Here is a 27,888-nt window from a genome sequence, read left to right as displayed (position 1 = left end):
AAGGGAACTCTCGAAAGAAGAACAAGGCTAGAGGAAGATCTGAGACAAAGAAATCTGACTTTTACCAGAGCTGAGCAGAGGAAAGCACAAACACAGTCCCCCACTACCACAAATAATGCAGTCGAGTTTCCCACATTTGGGGAAATCACAGGGGTCAGCATACCCAGAATGCAATGAATGAACCTCACCCTGGGAGAACAATCTTCATGACCATGGTATCTCCTATGCAAAATAAGTATGATTTGGGATAGGGCTGGGGAGGGCCGCTGCTCAGGCATATATCTGTCAAGTAAAGGAGATTCATCTGAGGCAGCACAAGGGAACTCTCATCTGGGGACAACAACTGCAGGGAGAACACATATTTTCAAATGAACATGGGAGGGCAGAAGGCTGCCTAATACTGAAGCACCCCCAAACAACAAACCAAATGCAACAACTAGTACAAGCATTCCTGGGGGAAGGTCTGCAGAAGACGGATTTGCATACAGTGATGTCATCCAAGCAGTGGGCCAAAGTTGGCTGGAACCCTCATCTGCATATGAAAAGAGAAAAGGGGTATGCAGGGCATGGCGGCCTTTTGCGGCGCTTGGATGACCCTCAGTTCGCATTAAACACCCCCACCCTCCTTCGGTGTGGGGCTCATGTTGGCAATGCCCCAGCCCCTGAAGCATTCCAGCTGATTTCTTGCAGCAGCTGGGCACTGTAACAGCTCCAGAGCTGCTCTGTAAGGCAACTAAAAGGGTGTGGGCCCTGCAGCACTACCTGTAGTTCGCATTGTGCGTTGGAAGGCACAAAGTAAGCAGACGGGAGAAGTCAGGATAGTGCGCAAGGGCATAGAAGGGAGCGGCTCAAGAAAAGAGAAGTGGAAACAGACAGCAAACTAGGCTGGAGAGAGACCTGAGACAAAGAGATCTGAATTATACGAGAGCCGACCAGAGGAAACACAAATTATGCAGTCAAGTGTCCCACATTTGGGGAAATCGCAGGAGCAGCACACCCAGAGTGCAATGGGTGAGCCTTGCCCTGGGAGAAGCACCTTCCTGATCATAGTATCTCACCTGGCAGGTAAGTAGGAGTTGGGCTAGAGCTGGGGAGGGTCACTGCTCGGGCACCCCCCTGTCAAGTGAAGGAGATCCAACTGAGGCAGCACAAGGGAACTCTCGAAAGAAGAACAAGGCTAGAGGAAGATCTGAGACAAAGAAATCTGACTTTTACCAGAGCTGACCAGAGGAAAGCACAAACACAGTCCCCCACTACCACAAATAATGCAGTCGAGTTTCCCACATTTGGGGAAATCACAGGGGTCAGCATACCCAGAATGCAATGAATGAACCTCACCCTGGGAGAACAATCTTCATGACCATGGTATCTCCTATGCAAAATAAGTATGATTTGGGATAGGGCTGGGGAGGGCCGCTGCTCAGGCATATCTCTGTCAAGTAAAGGAGATTCAACTGAGGCAGCACAAGGGAACTCTCATCTGGGGACAACAACTGCAGGGAGAACACATATTTTCAAATGAACATGGGAGGGCAGAAGGCTGCCTAATACTGAAGCACCCCCAAACAACAAACCAAATGCAACAACTAGTACAAGCATTCCTGGGGGAAGGTCTGCAGAAGACGGATTTGCATACAGTGATGTCATCCAAGCAGTGGGCCAAAGTTGGCTGGAACCCTCATCTGCATATGAAAAGAGAAAAGGGGTATGCAGGGCATGGCGGCCTTTTGCGGCGCTTGGATGACCCTTAGTTCGCATTAAACACCCCCACCATCCTTCGGTGTGGGGCTCATATTGGCAATGCCCCAGCATTCAAGCTGATTTCTTGCAGCAGCTTGGCACTGTAACAGCTCCAGAGCTGCTCTGTAAGGCAAGTAAAAGGTTGTGGGCCCTGCAGCACTACCTGTAGTTTGCATTGTGCATTGGAAGGCACAAAGTAAGCAGACAGGAGTAGAAGTCAGGATAGTGCACAAGGGTATAGAAGGGAGGGGCTCAAAAAAAAAGAAGTGGAAACAGACAGCAAACTAGGCTGGAGAGAGACCTGAGACAAAGAGATCTGAATTATATGAAAGCCGACCAGTGGAAACACAAATTATGCAGTCAAGTTTCCCACATTTGGGGAAATCACAGGAGCAGCACACCCAGAGTGCAATGGATGAGCCTTGCCCTGGGAGAAGCACCTTCATGATCATAGTATCTCACCTGGCAGGTAAGTAGGAGTTGGGCTAGAGCTGGGGAGGGTCGCTGCTCGGGCACCCCCCTGTCAAGTGAAGGAGATCCAACTGAGGCAGCACAAGGGAACTCTCGAAAGAAGAACAAGGCTAGAGGAAGATCTGAGACAAAGAAATCTGACTTTTACCAGAGCTGACCAGAGGAAAGCACAAACACAGTCCCCCACTACCACAAATAATGCAGTCGAGTTTCCCACATTTGGGGAAATCACAGGGGTCAGCATACCCAGAATGCAATGAATGAACCTCACCCTGGGAGAACAATCTTCATGACCATGGTATCTCCTATGCAAAATAAGTATGATTTGGGATAGGGCTGGGGAGGGCCGCTGCTCAGGCACATCTCTGTCAAGTAAAGGAGATTCAACTGAGGCACCACAAGGGAACTCTCATCTGGGGACAACAACTGCAGGGAGAACACATATTTTCAGATGAACATGGGAGGGCAGAAGGCTGCCTAATACTGAAGCACCCCCAAACAACAAACCAAATGCAACAACTAGTGCAAGCATTCCTGGGGGAAGGCCTGCAGCAGATGGATTTGCATATGGTGATGTCATCCAAGCAGTGGGTCAAAGTTGGCTTCAACCCTCGTCTGCATATGAAAAGAGAAAAGGGGCATGCAGGGCATGGCGGCCTTTTGCGGCGCTTGGATGACCCCTAGTTCGCATTAAACACCTCCACCCTCCTTCGGTGTGGGGCTCATGTTGGCTATGCCCCAGCCCCTGAAGCATTCAAGCTGATTTCTTGCAGCAGCTGGGCACTGTAACAGCTCCAGAGCTGCTCTGTAAGGCAAGTAAAAGGGTGTGGGCCCTGCAGCACTACCTGTAGTTCGCATTGTGCGTTGGAAGGCACAAAGTAAGCAGATGGGAGAAGTCAGGCTAGTGTGCAAGGGCATAGAAGGGAGCGGCTCAAGAAAAGAGAAGTGGAAACAGACAGCAAACTAGGCTGAAGAGAGACCTGAGACAAAGAGATCTGAATTATATGAGAGCCGACCAGGGGAAACACAAATTATGCAGTCAAGTGTCCCACATTTGGGGAAATCAAAGGGGCAGCACACCCAGAGTGCAATGGGTGAGCCTTGCCCTGGGAGAAGCACCTTCCTGATCATAGTATCTCACCTGGCAGGTAAGTAGGAGTTGGGCTAGAGCTGGGGAGGGTCGCTGCTCGGGCACCCCCCTGTCAAGTGAAGGAGATCCAACTGAGGCAGCACAAGGGAACTCTCGAAAGAAGAACAAGGCTAGAGGAAGATCTGAGACAAAGAAATCTGACTTTTACCAGAGCTGACCAGAGGAAAGCACAAACACAGTCCCCCACTACCACAAATAATGCAGTCGAGTTTCCCATATTTGGGGAAATCACAGGGGTCATCATACCCAGAATGCAATGAATGAACCTCACCCTGGGAGAACAATCTTCATGACCATGATATCTCCTATGCAAAATAAGTATGATTTGGGATAGGGCTGGGGAGGGCCGCTGCTCAGGCACATCTCTGTCAAGTAAAGGCGATTCAACTGAGGCAGCACAAGGGAACTCTCATCTGGGGACAACAACTGCAGGGAGAACACATATTTTCAAATGAACATGGGAGGGCAGAAGGCTGCCTAATACTGAAGCACCCCCAAACAACAAACCAAATGCAACAACTAGTACAAGCATTCCTGGGGGAAGGTCTGCAGAAGACGGATTTGCATACAGTGATGCTGGGCCCATAACCCAGAGGTAGGCAGATTGAAACTATCCTCTGCTATATGCATTTTTTTTGTGTTAATTAAAGTAATCCAAAACTGGGATTGATATTTTGTCTCTTTTATTTTTACTTAAAGTACAATAACTTTTACCATTTTAATTTGTTTTAATAGTATATTGACAGTATTGTTTTCTTTCAAAAATCCACTTCATTTTCTTTACCCTATTATTAAAATGGTAATTGACAAAAACAAACTACATTGTCACCAGAAGAGCAATACAAAATGTACAAGTGATATATTAAAATCATCTTTCCAGCTTGAATTTCAATGATGCATTGGGGCAACGATTTTGTGAGAAACATCTTCACCCTTAAATAAAGATTTTCTTAATTCCTTACCTGTGTGCTAATTAGATATCACCTTGTTTTCACATTAAACAGACTTCCACATGAGAAAGCAGCAAGGATGCAGTGGCGTTAATATTTCCTGGTGTCAACCTGTATTATTTCAGTAGACATTGAAATGAGGATGCATCTTGCTGCCTTTCCAATGAAGCAAGTTTAATTTAGTAATAGGTGAAAAACCATCCTTACAAAGGTGTTAATCAGAGACTTGGCTTTGTGGACACTTTTCAGAGAACAAATTTGTTAGCATAAAAATAAAGCCAGAAAATAAAGAGCTGTTTAATCACTCAATTGGATTTTTCTGCCAGCATATTTTTTTTCTCTGCAACCCACTGCTAAATTGTGCTTCCTAGCTGTTTTTATAAAATCACTGAATCAAATCTAACTCTGATTACATCAGAGAAGGCCAGGTACCCTACACCATAAAAGGGGGTATGAAATTTTGACTGTCTACTTAAAGATCACCAAAATCTGATAACAAGGTCAATTAGGTCCCTGGGTGGGATTGAACCACCAACCTTTTGGTTAATAGCCGTACATACTAACTGATTGCGCCACAGAGACACTTTGCAAAAGTCCATACTGACAAAGGCTAATAAGCATTCATCTAAAACGTTTCCTAGAAAAACTTTAAAAAGTCAATAATCTGGAAAGTTTTTGTAAGATGTTTCTTCCATCAACCAACGAAGAAACACATTGGTACTTTCCCATGATGAGTGAGTGCTTCAGGATCTCTTGAACTTACATGTGCAGCAGAGTACTGCAATGGAAGCATGCTGGGCCCATAACCCAGAGGTAGGCAGATTGAAACTATCCTCTGCTATATGCATTTTTTTGTTTGTTAATTAAAGTAATCCAAAACTGGGATTGATATTTTGTCTGTTTTATTTTTACTTAAAGTACAATAACTTTTACCATTTTAATTTGTTTTAATAGTATATTGACAGTATTGTTTTCTTTCAAAAATCCACTTCATTTTCTTTACCCTATTATTAAAATGGTAATTGACAAAAACAAACTACATTGTCACCAGAAGAGCAATACAAAATGTACAAGTGATATATTAAAATCATCTTTCCAGCTTGAATTTCAATGATGCATTGGGTCAACAATTTTGTGAGAAACATCTTCACCCTTAAATAAAGATTTTCTTAATTCCTTACCTGTGTGCTAATTAGATATCACCTTGTTTTCACATTAAACAGACTTCCACATGAGAAAGCAGCAAGGATGCAGTGGCGTTAATGTTTCCTGGTGTCAACCTGTATTATTTCAGTAGACATTGAAATGAGGATACATCTTGCTGCCTTTCCAATGAAGCAAGTTTAATTTAGTAATAGGTGAAAAACCATCCCTACAAAGGTGTTAATCAGAGACTTGGCTTTGTGGACACTTTTCAGAGAACAAATTTGTTAGCATAAAAATAAAGCCAGAAAATGAAGAGCTGTTTAATCACGCAATTTGATTTTTTTGCCAGCATATTTCTTTTTCTCTGCAACCCACTGCTAAATTGTGCTTCCTAGATGTTTTTATAAAATCACTGAATCAAATCTAACTCTGATTACATCAGAGAAGGCCAGGTACCCTACACCATAACAGGGGGTATGAAATTTGACTTGTCTACTTAAAGATCACCAAAATCTGATAACAAGGTCAATTACGTCCCTGGGTGGGATTGAACCACCAACCTTTTGGTTAACAGCCGTACACACTAACTGATTGCGCCACAGAGACACTTTGCAAAAGTACATACTGACAAATGCTAATAAGCATTCATCTAAAACGTTTCCTAGAAAAACTTAAAAAAGTCAATAATCTGGAGAGTTTTTGTAAGATGTTTCTTCTATCAACCAACGAAGAAACACATTGGTACTTTCCCATGATGAGTGAGTGCTTCAGGATCTCTTGCACTTACATGTGCAGCAGAGTACAGCAATGGAAGCATGCTGGGCCCATAACCCAGAGGTAGGCAGATTGAAACTATCCTCTGCTATATGCATTTTTTTGTTTGTTAATTAAAGTAATCCAAAACTGGGATTGATATTTTGGCTCTTTTATTTTTACTTAAAGTACAATAACTTTTACCATTTTAATTTGTTTTAATAGTATATTGACAGTATTGTTTTCTTTCAAAAATCCACTTAATTTTCTTTACCCTATTATTAAAATGGTAATTGACAAAAACAAACTACATTGTCACCAGAAGAGCAATACAAAATGTACAAGTGATATATTAAAATCATCTTTCCAGCTTGAATTTCAATGATGCATTGGGGCAACGATTTTGTGAGAAACATCTTCACCCTTAAATAAAGATTTTCTTAATTCCTTACCTGTGTGCTAATTAGATATCACCTTGTTTTCACATTAAACAGACTTACACAAGAGAAAGCAGCAAGGATGCAGTGGCGTTAATGTTTCCTGGTGTCAACCTGTATTAATTCAGTAGACATTGAAATGAGGATGCATCTTGCTGCCTTTCCAATGAAGCAAGTTTAATTTAGTAATAGGTGAAAAACCATCCTTACAAAGGTGTTAATCAGAGACTTGGCTTTGTGGACACTTTTCAGAGAACAAATTTGTTAGCATAAAAATAAAGCCAGAAAATAAAGAGCTGTTTAATCACTCAATTGGATTTTTCTGCCAGCATATTTTTTTTCTCTGCAACCCACTGCTAAATTGTGCTTCCTAGCTGTTTTTATAAAATCACTGAATCAAATCTAACTCTGATTACATCAGAGAAGGCCAGGTACCCTACACCATAACAGGGGGTTTGAAATTTTGACTTGTCTACTTAAAGATCACAAAAATCTGATAACAAGGTCAATTAGGTCCCTGGGTGGGATTGAACCACCAACCTTATGGTTAATAGCCGTACATACTAACTGATTGCGCCACAGAGACACTTTGCAAAAGTCCATACTGACAAAGGCTAATAAGCATTCATCTAAAACGTTTCCTAGAAAAATTTTCAAAAGTCAATAATCTGGAGAGTTTTTGTAAGATGTTTCTTCCATCAACCAACGAAGAAACACATTGGTACTTTCCCATGATGAGTGAGTGCTTCAGGATCTCTTGAACTTACATGTGCAGCAGAGTACTGCAATGGAAGCATGCTGGGCCCATAACCCAGAGGTAGGCAGATTGAAACTATCCTCTGCTATATGCATTTTTTTTTTTGTTAATTAAAGTAATCCAAAACTGGGATTGATATTTTGTCTCTTTTATTTTTACTTAAAGTACAATAACTTTTACCATTTTAATTTGTTTTAATAGTATATTGACAGTATTGCTTTCTTTCAAAAATCCACTTCATTTTCTTTACCCTATTATTAAAATGGTAATTGACAAAAACAAACTACATTGTCACCAGAAGAGCAATACAAAATGTACAAGTGATATATTAAAATCATCTTTCCAGCTTGAATTTCAATGTTGCATTGGGTCAACAATTTTGTGAGAAACATCTTCACCCTTAAATAAAGATTTTCTTAATTCCTTACCTGTGTGCTAATTAGATATCACCTTGTTTTCACATTAAACAGACTTCCACATGAGAAAGCAGCAAGGATGCAGTGGCATTAATGTTTCCTGGTGTCAACTTGTATTATTTCAGTAGACATTGAAATGAGGATGCATCTTGCTGCCTTTCCAATGAAGCAAGTTTAATTTAGTAATAGGTGAAAAACCATCCTTACAAAGGTGTTAATCAGAGACTTGGCTTTGTGGACACTTTTCAGAGAACAAATTTGTTAGCATAAAAATAAAGCCAGAAAATGAAGAGCTGTTTAATCACTCGATTGGATTTTTCTGCCAGCATATTTTTTTTCTCTGCAACCCACTGCTAAATTGTGCTTCCTAGCTGTTTTTTATAAAATCACTGAATCAAATCTAACTCTGATTACATCAGAGAAGGCCATGTACCCTACACCATAAGAGGAGGTTTGAAATTTTGACTTGTCTACTTAAATATCACCAAAATCTGATCACAAGGTTAATTACGTCCCTGGGTGGGATTGAACCACCAACCTTTTGGTTAATAGCCAAACACACTAACCGATTGCGCCACAGAGACACTTTGCAAAAGTCCATACTGACAAAGGCTAATAAGCATTCATCTAAAACGTTTCCTAGAAAAACTTTAAAAAGTCAATAATCTGGAGAGTTTTTGTAAGATGTTTCTTCCATCAACCAACGAAGAAACACATTGGTACTTTCCCATGATAAGTGAGTGCTTCAGGATCTCTTGCACTTACATGTGCAGCAGAGTACTGCAATGGAAGCATGCTGGGCCCATAACCCAGAGGTAGGCAGATTGAAACTATCCTCTGCTATATGCATTTTTTTGTTTGTTAATTAAAGTAATCCAAAACTGGGATTGATATTTTGGCTCTTTTATTTTTACTTAAAGTACAATAACTTTTACCATTTTAATTTGTTTTAATAGTATATTGACAGTATTGTTTTCTTTCAAAAATCCACTTAATTTTCTTTACCCTATAATAAAATGGTAATTGACAAAAACAAACTACATTGTCACCAGAAGAGCAATACAAAATGTACAAGTGATATATTAAAATCATCTTTCCAGCTTGAATTTCAATGATGCATGGGGGCAACGATTTTGTGAGAAACATCTGCACCCTTAAATAAAGATTTTCTTAATTCCTTACCTGTGTGCTAATTAGATATCACCTTGTTTTCACATTAAACAGACTTCCACATGAGAAAGCAGCAAGGATGCAGTGGCGTTAATGTTTCCTGGTGTCAACCTGTATTATTTCAGTAGACATTGAAATGAGGATGCATCTTGCTGCCTTTCCAATGAAGCAAGTTTTATTTAGTAATAGGTGAAAAACCATCCTTACAAAGGTGTTAATCAGAGACTTGGCTTTGTGGACACTTTTCAGAGAACAAATTTGTTAGCATAAAAATAAAGCCAGAAAATAAAGAGCTGTTTAATCACTCAATTGGATTTTTCTGCCAGCATATTTTTTTTCTCTGCAACCCACTGCTAAATTGTGCTTCCTAGCTGTTTTTATAAAATCACTGAATCAAATCTAACTCTGATTACATCAGAGAAGGCCAGGTACCCTACACCATAACAGGGGGTTTGAAATTTTGACTTGTCTACTTAAAGATCACCAAAATCTGATAACAAGGTCAATTAGGTCCCTGGGTGGGATTGAACCACCAACCTTTTGGTTAATAGCCGTACATACTAACTGATTGCGCCACAGAGACACTTTGCAAAAGTCCATACTGACAAAGGCTAATAAGCATTCATCTAAAACGTTTCCTAGAAAAACTTTAAAAAGTCAATAATCTGGAGAGTTTTTGTAAGATGTTTCTTCCATCAACCAACGAAGAAACACATTGGTACTTTCCCATGATGAGTGAGTGCTTCAGGATCTCTTGAACTTACATGTGCAGCAGAGTACTGCAATGGAAGCATGCTGGGCCCATAACCCAGAGGTAGGCAGATTGAAACTATCCTCTGCTATATGCATTTTTTTTTTGTTAATTAAAGTAATCCAAAACTGGGATTGATATTTTGTCTCTTTTATTTTTACTTAAAGTACAATAACTTTTACCATTTTAATTTGTTTTAATAGTATATTGACAGTATTGTTTTCTTTCAAAAATCCACTTCATTTTCTTTACCCTATTATTAAAATGGTAATTGACAAAAACAAACTACATTGTCACCAGAAGAGCAATACAAAATGTACAAGTGATATATTAAAATCACATTTCCAGCTTGAATTTCAATGATGCATTGGGGCAACGATTTTGTGAGAAACATCTTCACCCTTAAATAAAGATTTTCTTAATTCCTTACCTGTGTGCTAATTAGATATCACCTTGTTTTCATATTAAACAGACTTCCACATGAGAAAGCAGCAAGGATGCAGTGGCGTTAATGTTTCCTGGTGTCAACTTGTATTATTTTAGTAGACATTGAAATGAGGATGCATCTTGCTGCCTTTCCAATGAAGCAAGTTTAATTTAGTAATAGGTGAAAAACCATCCCTACAAAGGTGTTAATCAGAGACTTGGCTTTGTGGACACTTTTCAGAGAACAAATTTGTTAGCATAAAAATAAAGCCAGAAAATGAAGAGCTGTTTAATCACTCAATTGGATTTTTCTGCCAGCATATTTTTTTTCTCTGCAACCCACTGCTAAATTGTGCTTCCTAGCTGTTTTTATAAAATCACTGAATCAAATCTAACTCTGATTACATCAGAGAAGGCCAGGTACCCTACACCATAACAGGGGGTATGAAATTTGACTTGTCTACTTAAAGATCACCAAAATCTGATAACAAGGTCAATTAGGTCCCTGGGTGGGATTGAACCACCAACCTTTTGGTTAATAGCCGTACACACTAACTGATTGCGCCACAGAGACACTTTTTCAAAAGCACATACTGACAAAGGCTAATAAGCATTCATCTAAAACGTTTCCTAGAAAAACTTTCAAAAGTTAATAATCTGGAGAGTTTTTGTAAGATGTTTCTTCCATCAACCAACGAAGAAACACATTGGTACTTTCCCATGATGAGTGAGTGCTTCAGGATCTCTTGCACTTACATGTGCAGCAGAGTACAGCAATGGAAGCATGCTGGGCCCATAACCCAGAGGTAGGCAGATTGAAACTATCCTCTGCTATATGCATTTTTTTGTTTGTTAATTAAAGTAATCCAAAACTGGGATTGATATTTTGGCTCTTTTATTTTTACTTAAAGTACAATAACTTTTACCATTTTAATTTGTTTTAATAGTATATTGACAGTATTGTTTTCTTTCAAAAATCCACTTAATTTTCTTTACCCTATTATTAAAATGGTAATTGACAAAAACAAACTACATTGTCACCAGAAGAGCAATACAAAATGTACAAGTGATATATTAAAATCATCTTTCCAGCTTGAATTTCAATGATGCATTGGGGCAACGATTTTGTGAGAAACATCTTCACCCTTAAATAAAGATTTTCTTAATTCCTTACCTGTGTGCTAATTAGATATCACCTTGTTTTCACATTAAACAGACTTCCACAAGAGAAAGCAGCAAGGATGCAGTGGCGTTAATGTTTCCTGGTGTCAACCTGTATTAATTCAGTAGACATTGAAATGAGGATGCATCTTGCTGCCTTTCCAATGAAGCAAGTTTAATTTAGTAATAGGTGAAAAACCATCCTTACAAAGGTGTTAATCAGAGACTTGGCTTTGTGGACACTTTTCAGAGAACAAATTTGTTAGCATAAAAATAAAGCCAGAAAATAAAGAGCTGTTTAATCACTCAATTGGATTTTTCTGCCAGCATATTTTTTTTCTCTGCAACCCACTGCTAAATTGTGCTTCCTAGCTGTTTTTATAAAATCACTGAATCAAATCTAACTCTGATTACATCAGAGAAGGCCAGGTACCCTACACCATAACAGGGGGTTTGAAATTTTGACTTGTCTACTTAAAGATCACAAAAATCTGATAACAAGGTCAATTAGGTCCCTGGGTGGGATTGAACCACCAACCTTATGGTTAATAGCCGTACATACTAACTGATTGCGCCACAGAGACACTTTGCAAAAGTCCATACTGACAAAGGCTAATAAGCATTCATCTAAAACGTTTCCTAGAAAAACTTTCAAAAGTCAATAATCTGGAGAGTTTTTGTAAGATGTTTCTTCCATCAACCAACGAAGAAACACATTGGTACTTTCCCATGATGAGTGAGTGCTTCAGGATCTCTTGAACTTACATGTGCAGCAGAGTACTGCAATGGAAGCATGCTGGGCCCATAACCCAGAGGTAGGCAGATTGAAACTATCCTCTGCTATATGCATTTTTTTTTTTGTTAATTAAAGTAATCCAAAACTGGGATTGATATTTTGTCTCTTTTATTTTTACTTAAAGTACAATAACTTTTACCATTTTAATTTGTTTTAATAGTATATTGACAGTATTGCTTTCTTTCAAAAATCCACTTCATTTTCTTTACCCTATTATTAAAATGGTAATTGACAAAAACAAACTACATTGTCACCAGAAGAGCAATACAAAATGTACAAGTGATATATTAAAATCATCTTTCCAGCTTGAATTTCAATGTTGCATTGGGTCAACAATTTTGTGAGAAACATCTTCACCCTTAAATAAAGATTTTCTTAATTCCTTACCTGTGTGCTAATTAGATATCACCTTGTTTTCACATTAAACAGACTTCCACATGAGAAAGCAGCAAGGATGCAGTGGCGTTAATGTTTCCTGGTGTCAACTTGTATTATTTCAGTAGACATTGAAATGAGGATGCATCTTGCTGCCTTTCCAATGAAGCAAGTTTAATTTAGTAATAGGTGAAAAACCATCCTTACAAAGGTGTTAATCAGAGACTTGGCTTTGTGGACACTTTTCAGAGAACAAATTTGTTAGCATAAAAATAAAGCCAGAAAATGAAGAGCTGTTTAATCACTCGATTGGATTTTTCTGCCAGCATATTTTTTTTCTCTGCAACCCACTGCTAAATTGTGCTTCCTAGCTGTTTTTTATAAAATCACTGAATCAAATCTAACTCTGATTACATCAGAGAAGGCCATGTACCCTACACCATAAGAGGAGGTTTGAAATTTTGACTTGTCTACTTAAATATCACCAAAATCTGATCACAAGGTTAACTACGTCCCTGGGTGGGATTGAACCACCAACCTTTTGGTTAATAGCCAAACACACTAACTGATTGCGCCACAGAGACACTTTGCAAAAGTCCATACTGACAAAGGCTAATAAGCATTCATCTAAAACGTTTCCTAGAAAAACTTTAAAAAGTCAATAATCTGGAGAGTTTTTGTAAGATGTTTCTTCCATCAACCAACGAAGAAACACATTGGTACTTTCCCATGATAAGTGAGTGCTTCAGGATCTCTTGCACTTACATGTGCAGCAGAGTACTGCAATGGAAGCATGCTGGGCCCATAACCCAGAGGTAGGCAGATTGAAACTATCCTCTGCTATATGCATTTTTTTGTTTGTTAATTAAAGTAATCCAAAACTGGGATTGATATTTTGGCTCTTTTATTTTTACTTAAAGTACAATAACTTTTACCATTTTAATTTGTTTTAATAGTATATTGACAGTATAGTTTTCTTTCAAAAATCCACTTAATTTTCTTTACCCTGTTATTAAAATGGTAATTGACAAAAAAACTACATTGTCACCAGAAGAGCAATACAAAATGTACAAGTGATATATTAAAATCATCTTTCCAGCTTGAATTTCAATGATGCATTGGGGCAACAATTTTGTGAGAAACATCTTCACCCTTAAATAAAGATTTTCGTAATTCCTTACCTGTGTGCTAATTAGATATCACCTTGTTTTCACATTAAACAGACTTCCACATGAGAAAGCAGCAAGGATGCAGTGGCTTTAATGTTTCCTGGTGTCAACCTGTATTATTTCAGTAGACATTGAAATGAGGATGCATCTTGCTGCCTTTCCAATGAAGCAAGTTTAATTTAGTAATAGGTGAAAAACCATCCTTACAAAGGTGTTAATCAGAGACTTGGCTTTGTGGACACTTTTCAGAGAACAAATTTGTTAGCATAAAAATAAATTCCAGAAAATGAAGAGCTGTTTAATCACTCAATTGGATTTTTCTGCCAGCATATTTTTTTTCTCTGCAACCCACTGCTAAATTGTGCTTCCTAGCTGTTTTTTTATAAAATCACTGAATCAAATCTAACTCTGATTACATCAGAGAAGGCCAGGTACCCTACACAATAAGAGGGGGTTTGAAATTTTGACTTGTCTACTTAAATATCACCAAAATCTGATCACAAGGTCAATTACGTCCCTGGGTGGGATTGAACCACCAACCTTTTGGTTAATAGCCAAACACACTAACCGATTGCGCCACCGAGACACTTTGCAAAAAGTACATACTGACAAAGGCTAATAAGCATACATCTAGAACGTTTCCTAGAAAAATATTAAAAAATCAATAATCTGGAGAGTTTTTGTAAGATGTTTCTTCCATCAACCAATGAATAAACACATTGGTACTTTCCCATGATGAGTGAGTGCTTCAGGATCTCTTGCACTTACATGTGCAGCAGAGTACTGCAATGGAAGCATGCTGGACCCATAACCCAGAGGTAGGCAGATTGAAACTATCCTTTGCTATATGCATTTTTTTTTGTTAATTTAAGTAATCAAAACTGGGATTGATATTTTTGCTCTTTTATTTTTACTTAAAGTACAATAACTTTTACCATTTTAATTTGTTTTAATAGTATATTGACAGTATAGTTTTCATTCAAAAATCCACTTAATTTTCTTTACCCTATTATTAAAATGGTAATTGACAAAAACAAACTACATTGTCACCAGAAGAGCAATACAAAATGTACAAGTGATATATTAAAATCATCTTTCCAGCTTGAATTTCAATGATGCATTGGGGCAACAATTTTGTGAGAAACATCTTCACCCTTAAATAAAGATTTTCGTAATTTCTTACCTGTGTGCTAATTAGATATCACCTTGTTTTCACATTAAACAGACTTCCACATGAGAAAGCAGCAAGGATGCAGTGGCTTTAATGTTTCCTGGTGTCAACCTGTATTATTTCAGTAGACATTGAAATGAGGATGCATCTTGCTGCCTTTCCAATGAAGCAAGTTTAATTTAGTAATAGGTGAAAAACCATCCTTACAAAGGTGTTAATCAGAGACTTGGCTTTGTGGACACTTTTCAGAGAACAAATTTGTTAGCATAAAAATAAATTCCAGAAAATGAAGAGCTGTTTAATCACTCAATTGGATTTTTCTGCCAGCATATTTTTTTTCTCTGCAACCCACTGCTAAATTGTGCTTCCTAGCTGTTTTTTTATAAAATCACTGAATCAAATCTAACTCTGATTACATCAGAGAAGGCCAGGTACCCTACACAATAATAGGGGGTTTGAAATTTTGACTTGTCTACTTAAATATCACCAAAATCTGATCACAAGGTCAATTACATCCCTGGGTGGGATTGAACCACCAACCTTTTGGTTAATAGCCAAACACACTAACCGATTGCGCCACCGAGACACTTTGCAAACAGTACATACTGACAAAGGCTAATAAGCATACATCTAGAACGTTTCCTAGAAAAATATTAAAAAATCAATAATCTGGAGAGTTTTTGTAAGATGTTTCTTCCATCAACCAATGAATAAACACATTGGTACTTTCCCATGATGAGTGAGTGCTTCAGGATCTCTTGCACTTACATGTGCAGCAGAGTACTGCAATGGAAGCATGCTGGACCCATAACCCAGAGGTAGGCAGATTGAAACTATCCTTTGCTATATGCATTTTTTTTTGTTAATTTAAGTAATCAAAACTGGGATTGATATTTTTGCTCTTTTATTTTTACTTAAAGTACAATAACTTTTACCATTTTAATTTGTTTTAATAGTATATTGACAGTATAGTTTTCTTTCAAAAATCCACTTAATTTTCTTTACCCTATTATTAAAATGGTAATTGACAAAAAAAACTACATTGTCACCAGAAGAGCAATACAAAATGTACAAGTGATATATTAAAATCATCTTTCCAGCTTGAATTTCAATGATGCATTGGGGCAACAATTTTGTGAGAAACATCTTCACCCTTAAATAAAGATTTTCGTAATTTCTTACCTGTGTGCTAATTAGATATCACCTTGTTTTCACATTAAACAGACTTCCACATGAGAAAGCAGCAAGGATGCAGTGGCGTTAATGTTTCCTGGTGTCAACCTGTATTATTTCAGTAGACATTGAAATGAGGATGCATCTTGCTGCCTTTCCAATGAAGCAAGTTTAATTTAGTAATAGGTGAAAAACCATCCCTACAAAGGTGTTAATCAGAGACTTGGCTTTGTGGACACTTTTCAGAGAACAAATTTGTTAGCATAAAAATAAAGCCAGAAAATGAAGAGCTGTTTAATCACGCAATTTGATTTTTTTGCCAGCATATTTCTTTTTCTCTGCAACCCACTGCTAAATTGTGCTTCCTAGATGTTTTTATAAAATCACTGAATCAAATCTAACTCTGATTACATCAGAGAAGGCCAGGTACCCTACACCATAACATGGGGATATGAAATTTGACTTGTCTACTTAAAGATCACCAAAATCTGATAACAAGGTCAATTAGGTCCCTGGGTGGGATTGAACCACCAACCTTTTGGTTAATAGCTGTACATACTAACTGATTGCGCCACAGAGACACTTTGCAAAAGTCCATACTGACAAAGGCTAATAAGCATTCATCTAAAACGTTTCCTAGAAAAACTTTAAAAAGTCAATAATCTGGAGAGTTTTTGTAAGATGTTTCTTCCATCAACCAACGAAGAAACACATTGGTACTTTCCCATGATGAGTGAGTGCTTCAGGATCTCTTGAACTTACATGTGCAGCAGAGTACTGCAATGGAAGCATGCTGGGCCCATAACCCAGAGGTAGGCAGATTGAAACTATCCTCTGCTATATGCATTTTTTTTTTTTGTTAATTAAAGTAATCCAAAACTGGGATTGATATTTTGTCTCTTTTATTTTTACTTAAAGTACAATAACTTTTACCATTTTAATTTGTTTTAATAGTATATTGACAGTATTGTTTTCTTTCAAAAATCCACTTCATTTTCTTTACCCTATTATTAAAATGGTAATTGACAAAAACAAACTACATTGTCACCAGAAGAGCAATACAAAATGTACAAGTGATATATTAAAATCATCTTTCCAGCTTGAATTTCAATGTTGCATTGGGTCAACAATTTTGTGAGAAACATCTTCACCCTTAAATAAAGATTTTCTTAATTCCTTACCTGTGTGCTAATTAGATATCACCTTGTTTTCACATTAAACAGACTTCCACATGAGAAAGCAGCAAGGATGCAGTGGCGTTAATGTTTCCTGGTGTCAACTTGTATTATTTCAGTAGACATTGAAATGAGGATGCATCTTGCTGCCTTTCCAATGAAGCAAGTTTAATTTAGTAATAGGTGAAAAACCATCCTTACAAAGGTGTTAATCAGAGACTTGGCTTTGTGGACACTTTTCAGAGAACAAATTTGTTAGCATAAAAATAAAGCCAGAAAATGAAGAGCTGTTTAATCACTCGATTGGATTTTTCTGCCAGCATATTTTTTTTCTCTGCAACCCACTGCTAAATTGTGCTTCCTAGCTGTTTTTTATAAAATCACTGAATCAAATCTAACTCTGATTACATCAGAGAAGGCCATGTACCCTACACCATAAGATGAGGTTTGAAATTTTGACTTGTCTACTTAAATATCACCAAAATCTGATCACAAGGTTAATTATGTCCCTGGGTGGGATTGAACCACCAACCTTTTGGTTAATAGCCAAACACACTAACCGATTGCACCACAGAGACACTTTGCAAAAGTCCATACTGACAAAGGCTAATAAGCATTCATCTAAAACGTTTCCTAGAAAAACTTTAAAAAGTCAATAATCTGGAGAGTTTTTGTAAGATGTTTCTTCCATCAACCAACGAAGAAACACATTGGTACTTTCCCATGATGAGTGAGTGCTTCAGGATCTCTTGCACTTACATGTGCAGCAGAGTACTGCAATGGAAGTATGCTGGGCCCATAACCCAGAGGTAGGCAGATTGAAACTATCCTCTGCTATATGCATTTTTTTGTTTGTTAATTAAAGTAATCCAAAACTGGGATTGATATTTTGGCTCTTTTATTTTTACTTAAAGTACAATAACTTTTACCATTTTAATTTGTTTTAATAGTATATTGACAGTATAGTTTTCTATCAAAAATCCACTTAATTTTCTTTACCCTGTTATTAAAATGGTAATTGACAAAAAAACTACATTGTCACCAGAAGAGCAATACAAAATGTACAAGTGATATATTAAAATCATCTTTCCAGCTTGAATTTCAATGATGCATTGGGGCAACAATTTTGTGAGAAACATCTTCACCCTTAAATAAAGATTTTCTTAATTCCTTACCTGTGTGCTAATTAGATATCACCTTGTTTTCACATTAAACAGACTTCCACATGAGAAAGCAGCAAGGATGCAGTGGCGTTAATGTTTCCTGGTGTCAACTTGTATTATTTCAGTAGACATTGAAATGAGGATGCATCTTGCTGCCTTTCCAATGAAGCAAGTTTAATTTAGTAATAGGTGAAAAACCATCCTTACAAAGGTGTTAATCAGAGACTTGGCTTTGTGGACACTTTTCAGAGAACAAATTTGTTAGCATAAAAATAAAGCCAGAAAATGAAGAGCTGTTTAATCACTCGATTGGATTTTTCTGCCAGCATATTTTTTTTCTCTGCAACCCACTGCTAAATTGTGCTTCCTAGCTGTTTTTTATAAAATCACTGAATCAAATCTAACTCTGATTACATCAGAGAAGGCCATGTACCCTACATCATAAGATGAGGTTTGAAATTTTGACTTGTCTACTTAAATATCACCAAAATCTGATCACAAGGTTAATTATGTCCCTGGGTGGGATTGAACCACCAACCTTTTGGTTAATAGCCAAACACACTAACCGATTGCACCACAGAGACACTTTGCAAAAGTCCATACTGACAAAGGCTAATAAGCATTCATCTAAAACGTTTCCTAGAAAAACTTTAAAAAGTCAATAATCTGGAGAGTTTTTGTAAGATGTTTCTTCCATCAACCAACGAAGAAACACATTGGTACTTTCCCATGATGAGTGAGTGCTTCAGGATCTCTTGCACTTACATGTGCAGCAGAGTACTGCAATGGAAGTATGCTGGGCCCATAACCCAGAGGTAGGCAGATTGAAACTATCCTCTGCTATATGCATTTTTTTGTTTGTTAATTAAAGTAATCCAAAACTGGGATTGATATTTTGGCTCTTTTATTTTTACTTAAAGTACAATAACTTTTACCATTTTAATTTGTTTTAATAGTATATTGACAGTATAGTTTTCTATCAAAAATCCACTTAATTTTCTTTACCCTGTTATTAAAATGGTAATTGACAAAAAAACTACATTGTCACCAGAAGAGCAATACAAAATGTACAAGTGATATATTAAAATCATCTTTCCAGCTTGAATTTCAATGATGCATTGGGGCAACAATTTTGTGAGAAACATCTTCACCCTTAAATAAAGATTTTCGTAATTCCTTACCTGTGTGCTAATTAGATACCACCTTGTTTTCACATTAAACAGACTTCCACATGAGAAAGCAGCAAGGATGCAGTGGCGTTAATGTTTCCTGGTGTCAACCTGTATTATTTCAGTAGACATTGAAATGAGGATACATCTTGCTGCCTTTCCAATGAAGCAAGTTTAATTTAGTAATAGGTGAAAAACCATCCCTACAAAGGTGTTAATCAGAGACTTGGCTTTGTGGACACTTTTCAGAGAACAAATTTGTTAGCATAAAAATAAAGCCAGAAAATAAAGAGCTGTTTAATCACTCAATTGGATTTTTCTGCCAGCATATTTTTTTTCTCTGCAACCCACTGCTAAATTGTGCTTCCTAGCTGTTTTTATAAAATCACTGAATCAAATCTAACTCTGATTACATCAGAGAAGGCCAGGTACCCTACACCATAACAGGGGGTTTGAAATTTTGACTTGTCTACTTAAAGATCACCAAAATCTGATAACAAGGTCAATTAGGTCCCTGGGTGGGATTGAACCACCAACCTTTTGGTTAATAGCCGTACATACTAACTGATTGCGCCACAGAGACACTTTGCAAAAGTCCATACTGACAAAGGCTAATAAGCATTCATCTAAAACGTTTCCTAGAAAAACTTTAAAAAGTCAATAATCTGGAGAGTTTTTGTAAGATGTTTCTTCCATCAACCAACGAAGAAACACATTGGTACTTTCCCATGATGAGTGAGTGCTTCAGGATCTCTTGAACTTACATGTGCAGCAGAGTACTGCAATGGAAGCATGCTGGGCCCATAACCCAGAGGTAGGCAGATTGAAACTATCCTCTGCTATATGCATTTTTTTTTTGTTAATTAAAGTAATCCAAAACTGGGATTGATATTTTGTCTCTTTTATTTTTACTTAAAGTACAATAACTTTTACCATTTTAATTTGTTTTAATAGTATATTGACAGTATTGTTTTCTTTCAAAAATCCACTTCATTTTCTTTACCCTATTATTAAAATGGTAATTGACAAAAACAAACTACATTGTCACCAGAAGAGCAATACAAAATGTACAAGTGATATATTAAAATCATCTTTCCAGCTTGAATTTCAATGTTGCATTGGGTCAACAATTTTGTGAGAAACATCTTCACCCTTAAATAAAGATTTTCTTAATTCCTTACCTGTGTGCTAATTAGATATCACCTTGTTTTCACATTAAACAGACTTCCACATGAGAAAGCAGCAAGGATGCAGTGGCGTTAATGTTTCCTGGTGTCAACTTGTATTATTTCAGTAGACATTGAAATGAGGATGCATCTTGCTGCCTTTCCAATGAAGCAAGTTTAATTTAGTAATAGGTGAAAAACCATCCTTACAAAGGTGTTAATCAGAGACTTGGCTTTGTGGACACTTTTCAGAGAACAAATTTGTTAGCATAAAAATAAAGCCAGAAAATGAAGAGCTGTTTAATCACTCGATTGGATTTTTCTGCCAGCATATTTTTTTTCTCTGCAACCCACTGCTAAATTGTGCTTCCTAGCTGTTTTTTATAAAATCACTGAATCAAATCTAACTCTGATTACATCAGAGAAGGCCATGTACCCTACACCATAAGATGAGGTTTGAAATTTTGACTTGTCTACTTAAATATCACCAAAATCTGATCACAAGGTTAATTATGTCCCTGGGTGGGATTGAACCACCAACCTTTTGGTTAATAGCCAAACACACTAACCGATTGCACCACAGAGACACTTTGCAAAAGTCCATACTGACAAAGGCTAATAAGCATTCATCTAAAACGTTTCCTAGAAAAACTTTAAAAAGTCAATAATCTGGAGAGTTTTTGTAAGATGTTTCTTCCATCAACCAACGAAGAAACACATTGGTACTTTCCCATGATGAGTGAGTGCTTCAGGATCTCTTGCACTTACATGTGCAGCAGAGTACTGCAATGGAAGTATGCTGGGCCCATAACCCAGAGGTAGGCAGATTGAAACTATCCTCTGCTATATGCATTTTTTTGTTTGTTAATTAAAGTAATCCAAAACTGGGATTGATATTTTGGCTCTTTTATTTTTACTTAAAGTACAATAACTTTTACCATTTTAATTTGTTTTAATAGTATATTGACAGTATAGTTTTCTATCAAAAATCCACTTAATTTTCTTTACCCTGTTATTAAAATGGTAATTGACAAAAAAACTACATTGTCACCAGAAGAGCAATACAAAATGTACAAGTGATATATTAAAATCATCTTTCCAGCTTGAATTTCAATGATGCATTGGGGCAACAATTTTGTGAGAAACATCTTCACCCTTAAATAAAGATTTTCTTAATTCCTTACCTGTGTGCTAATTAGATATCACCTTGTTTTCACATTAAACAGACTTCCACATGAGAAAGCAGCAAGGATGCAGTGGCGTTAATGTTTCCTGGTGTCAACTTGTATTATTTCAGTAGACATTGAAATGAGGATGCATCTTGCTGCCTTTCCAATGAAGCAAGTTTAATTTAGTAATAGGTGAAAAACCATCCTTACAAAGGTGTTAATCAGAGACTTGGCTTTGTGGACACTTTTCAGAGAACAAATTTGTTAGCATAAAAATAAAGCCAGAAAATGAAGAGCTGTTTAATCACTCGATTGGATTTTTCTGCCAGCATATTTTTTTTCTCTGCAACCCACTGCTAAATTGTGCTTCCTAGCTGTTTTTTATAAAATCACTGAATCAAATCTAACTCTGATTACATCAGAGAAGGCCATGTACCCTACACCATAAGATGAGGTTTGAAATTTTGACTTGTCTACTTAAATATCACCAAAATCTGATCACAAGGTTAATTATGTCCCTGGGTGGGATTGAACCACCAACCTTTTGGTTAATAGCCAAACACACTAACCGATTGCACCACAGAGACACTTTGCAAAAGTCCATACTGACAAAGGCTAATAAGCATTCATCTAAAACGTTTCCTAGAAAAACTTTAAAAAGTCAATAATCTGGAGAGTTTTTGTAAGATGTTTCTTCCATCAACCAACGAAGAAACACATTGGTACTTTCCCATGATGAGTGAGTGCTTCAGGATCTCTTGCACTTACATGTGCAGCAGAGTACTGCAATGGAAGTATGCTGGGCCCATAACCCAGAGGTAGGCAGATTGAAACTATCCTCTGCTATATGCATTTTTTTGTTTGTTAATTAAAGTAATCCAAAACTGGGATTGATATTTTGGCTCTTTTATTTTTACTTAAAGTACAATAACTTTTACCATTTTAATTTGTTTTAATAGTATATTGACAGTATAGTTTTCTATCAAAAATCCACTTAATTTTCTTTACCCTGTTATTAAAATGGTAATTGACAAAAAAACTACATTGTCACCAGAAGAGCAATACAAAATGTACAAGTGATATATTAAAATCATCTTTCCAGCTTGAATTTCAATGATGCATTGGGGCAACAATTTTGTGAGAAACATCTTCACCCTTAAATAAAGATTTTCGTAATTCCTTACCTGTGTGCTAATTAGATACCACCTTGTTTTCACATTAAACAGACTTCCACATGAGAAAGCAGCAAGAATGCAGTGGCGTTAATGTTTCCTGGTGTCAACCTGTATTATTTCAGTAGACATTGAAATGAGGATACATCTTGCTGCCTTTCCAATGAAGCAAGTTTAATTTAGTAATAGGTGAAAAACCATCCCTACAAAGGTGTTAATCAGAGACTTGGCTTTGTGGACACTTTTCAGAGAACAAATTTGTTAGCATAAAAATAAAGCCAGAAAATAAAGAGCTGTTTAATCACTCAATTGGATTTTTCTGCCAGCATATTTTTTTTCTCTGCAACCCACTGCTAAATTGTGCTTCCTAGCTGTTTTTATAAAATCACTGAATCAAATCTAACTCTGATTACATCAGAGAAGGCCAGGTACCCTACACCATAACAGGGGGTTTGAAATTTTGACTTGTCTACTTAAAGATCACCAAAATCTGATAACAAGGTCAATTAGGTCCCTGGGTGGGATTGAACCACCAACCTTTTGGTTAATAGCCGTACATACTAACTGATTGCGCCACAGAGACACTTTGCAAAAGTCCATACTGACAAAGGCTAATAAGCATTCATCTAAAACGTTTCCTAGAAAAACTTTAAAAAGTCAATAATCTGGAGAGTTTTTGTAAGATGTTTCTTCCATCAACCAACGAAGAAACACATTGGTACTTTCCCATGATGAGTGAGTGCTTCAGGATCTCTTGAACTTACATGTGCAGCAGAGTACTGCAATGGAAGCATGCTGGGCCCATAACCCAGAGGTAGGCAGATTGAAACTATCCTCTGCTATATGCATTTTTTTGTTTGTTAATTAAAGTAATCCAAAACTGGGATTGATATTTTGTCTCTTTTATTTTTACTTAAAGTACAATAACTTTTACCATTTTAATTTGTTTTAATAGTATATTGACAGTATTGTTTTCTTTCAAAAATCCACTTCATTTTCTTTACCCTATTATTAAAATGGTAATTGACAAAAACAAACTACATTGTCACCAGAAGAGCAATACAAAATGTACAAGTGATATATTAAAATCATCTTTCCAGCTTGAATTTCAATGTTGCATTGGGTCAACAATTTTGTGAGAAACATCTTCACCCTTAAATAAAGATTTTCTTAATTCCTTACCTGTGTGCTAATTAGATATCACCTTGTTTTCACATTAAACAGACTTCCACATGAGAAAGCAGCAAGGATGCAGTGGCGTTAATGTTTCCTGGTGTCAACTTGTATTATTTCAGTAGACATTGAAATGAGGATGCATCTTGCTGCCTTTCCAATGAAGCAAGTTTAATTTAGTAATAGGTGAAAAACCATCCTTACAAAGGTGTTAATCAGAGACTTGGCTTTGTGGACACTTTTCAGAGAACAAATTTGTTAGCATAAAAATAAAGCCAGAAAATGAAGAGCTGTTTAATCACTCGATTGGATTTTTCTGCCAGCATATTTTTTTTCTCTGCAACCCACTGCTAAATTGTGCTTCCTAGCTGTTTTTTATAAAATCACTGAATCAAATCTAACTCTGATTACATCAGAGAAGGCCAGGTACCCTACACAATAAGAGGGGGTTTGAAATTTTGACTTGTCTACTTAAATATCACCAAAATCTGATCACAAGGTCAATTACGTCCCTGGGTGGGATTGAACCACCAACCTTTTGGTTTATAGCCGAACACACTAACCGATTGCGCCACCGAGACACTTTGTAAACAGTACATACTGACAAAGGCTAATAAGCATACATCTAGAACGTTTCCTAGAAAAATATTAAAAAATCAATAATCTGGAGAGTTTTTGTAAGATGTTTCTTCCATCAACCAATGAATAAACACATTGGTACTTTCCCATGATGAGTGAGTGCTTCAGGATCTCTTGCACTTACATGTGCAGCAGAGTACTGCAATGGAAGCATGCTGGACCCATAACCCAGAGGTAGGCAGATTGAAACTATCCTTTGCTATATGCATTTTTTTTGTTAATTTAAGTAATCAAAACTGGGATTGATATTTTTGCTCTTTTATTTTTACTTAAAGTACAATAACTTTTACCATTTTAATTTGTTTTAATAGTATATTGACAGTATAGTTTTCTTTCAAAAATCCACTTAATTTTCTTTACCCTATTATTAAAATGGTAATTGACAAAAAAAACTACATTGTCACCAGAAGAGCAATACAAAATGTACAAGTGATATATTAAAATCATCTTTCCAGCTTGAATTTCAATGATGCATTGGGGCAACGATTTTGTGAGAAACATCTTCACCCTTAAATAAAGATTTTCTTAATTCCTTACCTGTGTGCTAATTAGATATCACCTTGTTTTCATATTAAACAGACTTTTACATGAGAAAGCAGCAAGGATGCAGTGGCGTTAATGTTTCCTGGTGTCAACCTGTATTATTTCAGTAGACATTGAAATGAGGATGCATCTTGCTGCCTTTCCAATGAAGCAAGTTTAATTTAGTAATAGGTGAAAAACCATCCTTACAAAGGTGTTAATCAGAGACTTGGCTTTGTGGACACTTTTCAGAGAACAAATTTGTTAGCATAAAAATAAAGCAAGAAAATAAAGAGCTGTTTAATCACTCAATTGGATTTTTCTGCCAGCATATTTTTTTTCTCTGCAACCCACTGCTAAATTGTGCTTCCTAGCTGTTTTTATAAAATCACTGAATCAAATCTAACTCTGATTACATCAGAGAAGGCCAAGTACCCTACACCATAACAGGGGGTTTGAAATTTTGACTTCTCTACTTAAAGATCACCAAAATCTGATAACAAGGTCAATTAGGTCCCTGGGTGGGATTAAACCACCAACCTTTTGGTTAAAAGCCATACATACTAACTGATTGCGCCACAGAGACACTTTGCAAATTTCCATACTGACAAAGGCTAATAAGCATTCATCTAAAACGTTTCCTAGAAAAACTTTAAAATGTCAATAATCTGGAGAGTTTTTGTAAGATGTTTCTTCCATCAACCAACGAAGAAACACATTGGTACTTTCCCATGATGAGTGAGTGCTTCAGGATCTCTTGCACTTACATGTGCAGCAGAGTACTGCAATGGAAGCATGCTGGGCCCATAACCCAGAGGTAGGCAGATTGAAACTATCCTCTGCTATATGCATTTTTTTTTGTTAATTAAAGTAATCCAAAACTGGGATTGATATTTTGTCTCTTTTATTTTTACTTAAAGTACAATAACTTTTACCATTTTAATTTGTTTTAATAGTATATTGACAGTATTGTTTTCTTTCAAAAATCCACTTCATTTTCTTTACCCTATTATTAAAATGGTAATTGACAAAAACAAACTACATTGTCACCAGAAGAGCAATACAAAATGTACAAGTGATATATTAAAATCATCTTTCCAGCTTGAATTTCAATGATGCATTGGGTCAACAATTTTGTGAGAAACATCTTCACCCTTAAATAAAGATTTTCTTAATTCCTTACCTGTGTGCTAATTAGATATCACCTTGTTTTCACATTAAACAGACTTCCACATGAGAAAGCAGCAAGGATGCAGTGGCGTTAATGTTTCCTGGTGTCAACTTGTATTATTTCAGTAGACATTGAAATGAGGATGCATCTTGCTGCCTTTCCAATGAAGCAAGTTTAATTTAGTAATAGGTGAAAAACCATCCTTACAAAGGTGTTAATCAGAGACTTGGCTTTGTGGACACTTTTCAGAGAACAAATTTGTTAGCATAAAAATAAAGCCAGAAAATGAAGAGCTGTTTAATCACTCGATTGGATTTTTCTGCCAGCATATTTTTTTTCTCTGCAACCCACTGCTAAATTGTGCTTCCTAGCTGTTTTTTATAAAATCACTGAATCAAATCTAACTCTGATTACATCAGAGAAGGCCATGTACCCTACACCATAAGAGGAGGTTTGAAATTTTGACTTGTCTACTTAAATATCACCAAAATCTGATCACAAGGTTAATTACGTCCCTGGGTGGGATTGAACCACCAACCTTTTGGTTAACAGCCAAACACACTAACCGATTGCGCCACAGAGACACTTTGCAAAAAGTACATACTGACAAAGGCTAATAAGCATACATCTAGAACGTTTCCTAGAAAAACATTAAAAAATCAATAATCTGGAGAGTTTTTGTAAGATGTTTCTTCCATCAACCAACGAATAAACACATTGGTACTTTCCCATGATGAGTGAGTGCTTCAGGATCTCTTGCACTTACATGGGCAGCAGAGTACTGCAATGGAAGCATGCTGGACCCATAACCCAGAGGTAGGCAGATTGAAACTATCCTTTGCTATATGCATTTTTTTTGTTAATTTAAGTAATCAAAACTGGGATTGATATTTTTGCTCTTTTATTTTTACTTAAAGTACAATAACTTTTACCATTTTAATTTGTTTTAATAGTATATTGACAGTATAGTTTTCTTTCAAAAATCCACTTAATTTTCTTTACCCTGTTATTAAAATGGTAATTGACAAAAAAACTACATTGTCACCAGAAGAGCAATACAAAATGTACAAGTGATATATTAAAATCATCTTTCCAGCTTGAATTTCAATGATGCATTGGGGCAACAATTTTGTGAGAAACATCTTCACCCTTAAATAAAGATTTTCGTAATTCCTTACCTGTGTGCTAATTAGATATCACCTTGTTTTCACATTAAACAGACTTCCATGTGAGAAAGCAGCAAAGATGCAGTGGCGTTAATGTTTCCTGGTGTCAACCTGTATTATTTCAGTAGACATTGAAATGAGGATGCATCTTGCTGCCTTTCCAATGAAGCAAGTTTAATTTAGTAATAGGT

At 36.7% G+C, this 27,888-nt stretch overlaps 13 non-coding genes and 1 pseudogene across 13 annotated transcripts; all 14 read right to left on the bottom strand.

Moving 5' to 3' along the window:
* Positions 1 to 75: 75 nt before the first annotated feature.
* On the bottom strand, positions 76 to 239 carry LOC134994911 (U1 spliceosomal RNA). Its single transcript, XR_010197841.1, has one exon. It is a non-coding gene; the product is annotated as a U1 spliceosomal RNA (small nuclear RNA).
* A 671-nt stretch (positions 240 to 910) lies between these two features.
* LOC134994925 (U1 spliceosomal RNA) lies at positions 911 to 1,073 on the bottom strand. Its single transcript, XR_010197854.1, has one exon. It is a non-coding gene; the product is annotated as a U1 spliceosomal RNA (small nuclear RNA).
* Positions 1,074 to 1,225: 152 nt separating this feature from the next.
* On the bottom strand, positions 1,226 to 1,389 carry LOC134994910 (U1 spliceosomal RNA). The gene has a single exon (XR_010197840.1). It is a non-coding gene; the product is annotated as a U1 spliceosomal RNA (small nuclear RNA).
* Positions 1,390 to 2,054: 665 nt separating this feature from the next.
* On the bottom strand, positions 2,055 to 2,217 carry LOC134994931 (U1 spliceosomal RNA). The gene has a single exon (XR_010197860.1). It is a non-coding gene; the product is annotated as a U1 spliceosomal RNA (small nuclear RNA).
* A 152-nt stretch (positions 2,218 to 2,369) lies between these two features.
* Positions 2,370 to 2,533, bottom strand: LOC134994939 (U1 spliceosomal RNA). The gene has a single exon (XR_010197866.1). It is a non-coding gene; the product is annotated as a U1 spliceosomal RNA (small nuclear RNA).
* A 692-nt stretch (positions 2,534 to 3,225) lies between these two features.
* Positions 3,226 to 3,367, bottom strand: LOC134994934 (U1 spliceosomal RNA; annotated as a pseudogene).
* Positions 3,368 to 3,519: 152 nt separating this feature from the next.
* On the bottom strand, positions 3,520 to 3,683 carry LOC134994923 (U1 spliceosomal RNA). The gene has a single exon (XR_010197852.1). It is a non-coding gene; the product is annotated as a U1 spliceosomal RNA (small nuclear RNA).
* Positions 3,684 to 8,330: 4,647 nt separating this feature from the next.
* On the bottom strand, positions 8,331 to 8,404 carry TRNAN-AUU (transfer RNA asparagine (anticodon AUU)). Its single transcript has one exon. It is a non-coding gene; the product is annotated as a tRNA-Asn (tRNA).
* Positions 8,405 to 17,691: 9,287 nt separating this feature from the next.
* On the bottom strand, positions 17,692 to 17,765 carry TRNAN-AUU (transfer RNA asparagine (anticodon AUU)). The gene has a single exon. It is a non-coding gene; the product is annotated as a tRNA-Asn (tRNA).
* A 1,095-nt stretch (positions 17,766 to 18,860) lies between these two features.
* Positions 18,861 to 18,934, bottom strand: TRNAN-AUU (transfer RNA asparagine (anticodon AUU)). Its single transcript has one exon. It is a non-coding gene; the product is annotated as a tRNA-Asn (tRNA).
* Positions 18,935 to 21,198: 2,264 nt separating this feature from the next.
* Positions 21,199 to 21,272, bottom strand: TRNAN-AUU (transfer RNA asparagine (anticodon AUU)). Its single transcript has one exon. It is a non-coding gene; the product is annotated as a tRNA-Asn (tRNA).
* Positions 21,273 to 22,367: 1,095 nt separating this feature from the next.
* Positions 22,368 to 22,441, bottom strand: TRNAN-AUU (transfer RNA asparagine (anticodon AUU)). Its single transcript has one exon. It is a non-coding gene; the product is annotated as a tRNA-Asn (tRNA).
* A 2,265-nt stretch (positions 22,442 to 24,706) lies between these two features.
* TRNAY-AUA (transfer RNA tyrosine (anticodon AUA)) lies at positions 24,707 to 24,780 on the bottom strand. The gene has a single exon. It is a non-coding gene; the product is annotated as a tRNA-Tyr (tRNA).
* Positions 24,781 to 27,041: 2,261 nt separating this feature from the next.
* TRNAN-GUU (transfer RNA asparagine (anticodon GUU)) lies at positions 27,042 to 27,115 on the bottom strand. The gene has a single exon. It is a non-coding gene; the product is annotated as a tRNA-Asn (tRNA).
* Positions 27,116 to 27,888: the final 773 nt, after the last annotated feature.

This window comes from Pseudophryne corroboree, unplaced genomic scaffold (assembly GCF_028390025.1).
Source record: "Pseudophryne corroboree isolate aPseCor3 unplaced genomic scaffold, aPseCor3.hap2 scaffold_1340, whole genome shotgun sequence".
Classification (NCBI taxonomy): domain Eukaryota; kingdom Metazoa; phylum Chordata; class Amphibia; order Anura; family Myobatrachidae; genus Pseudophryne; species Pseudophryne corroboree.
This window is presented reverse-complemented; position numbering and strand designations above follow the sequence as displayed.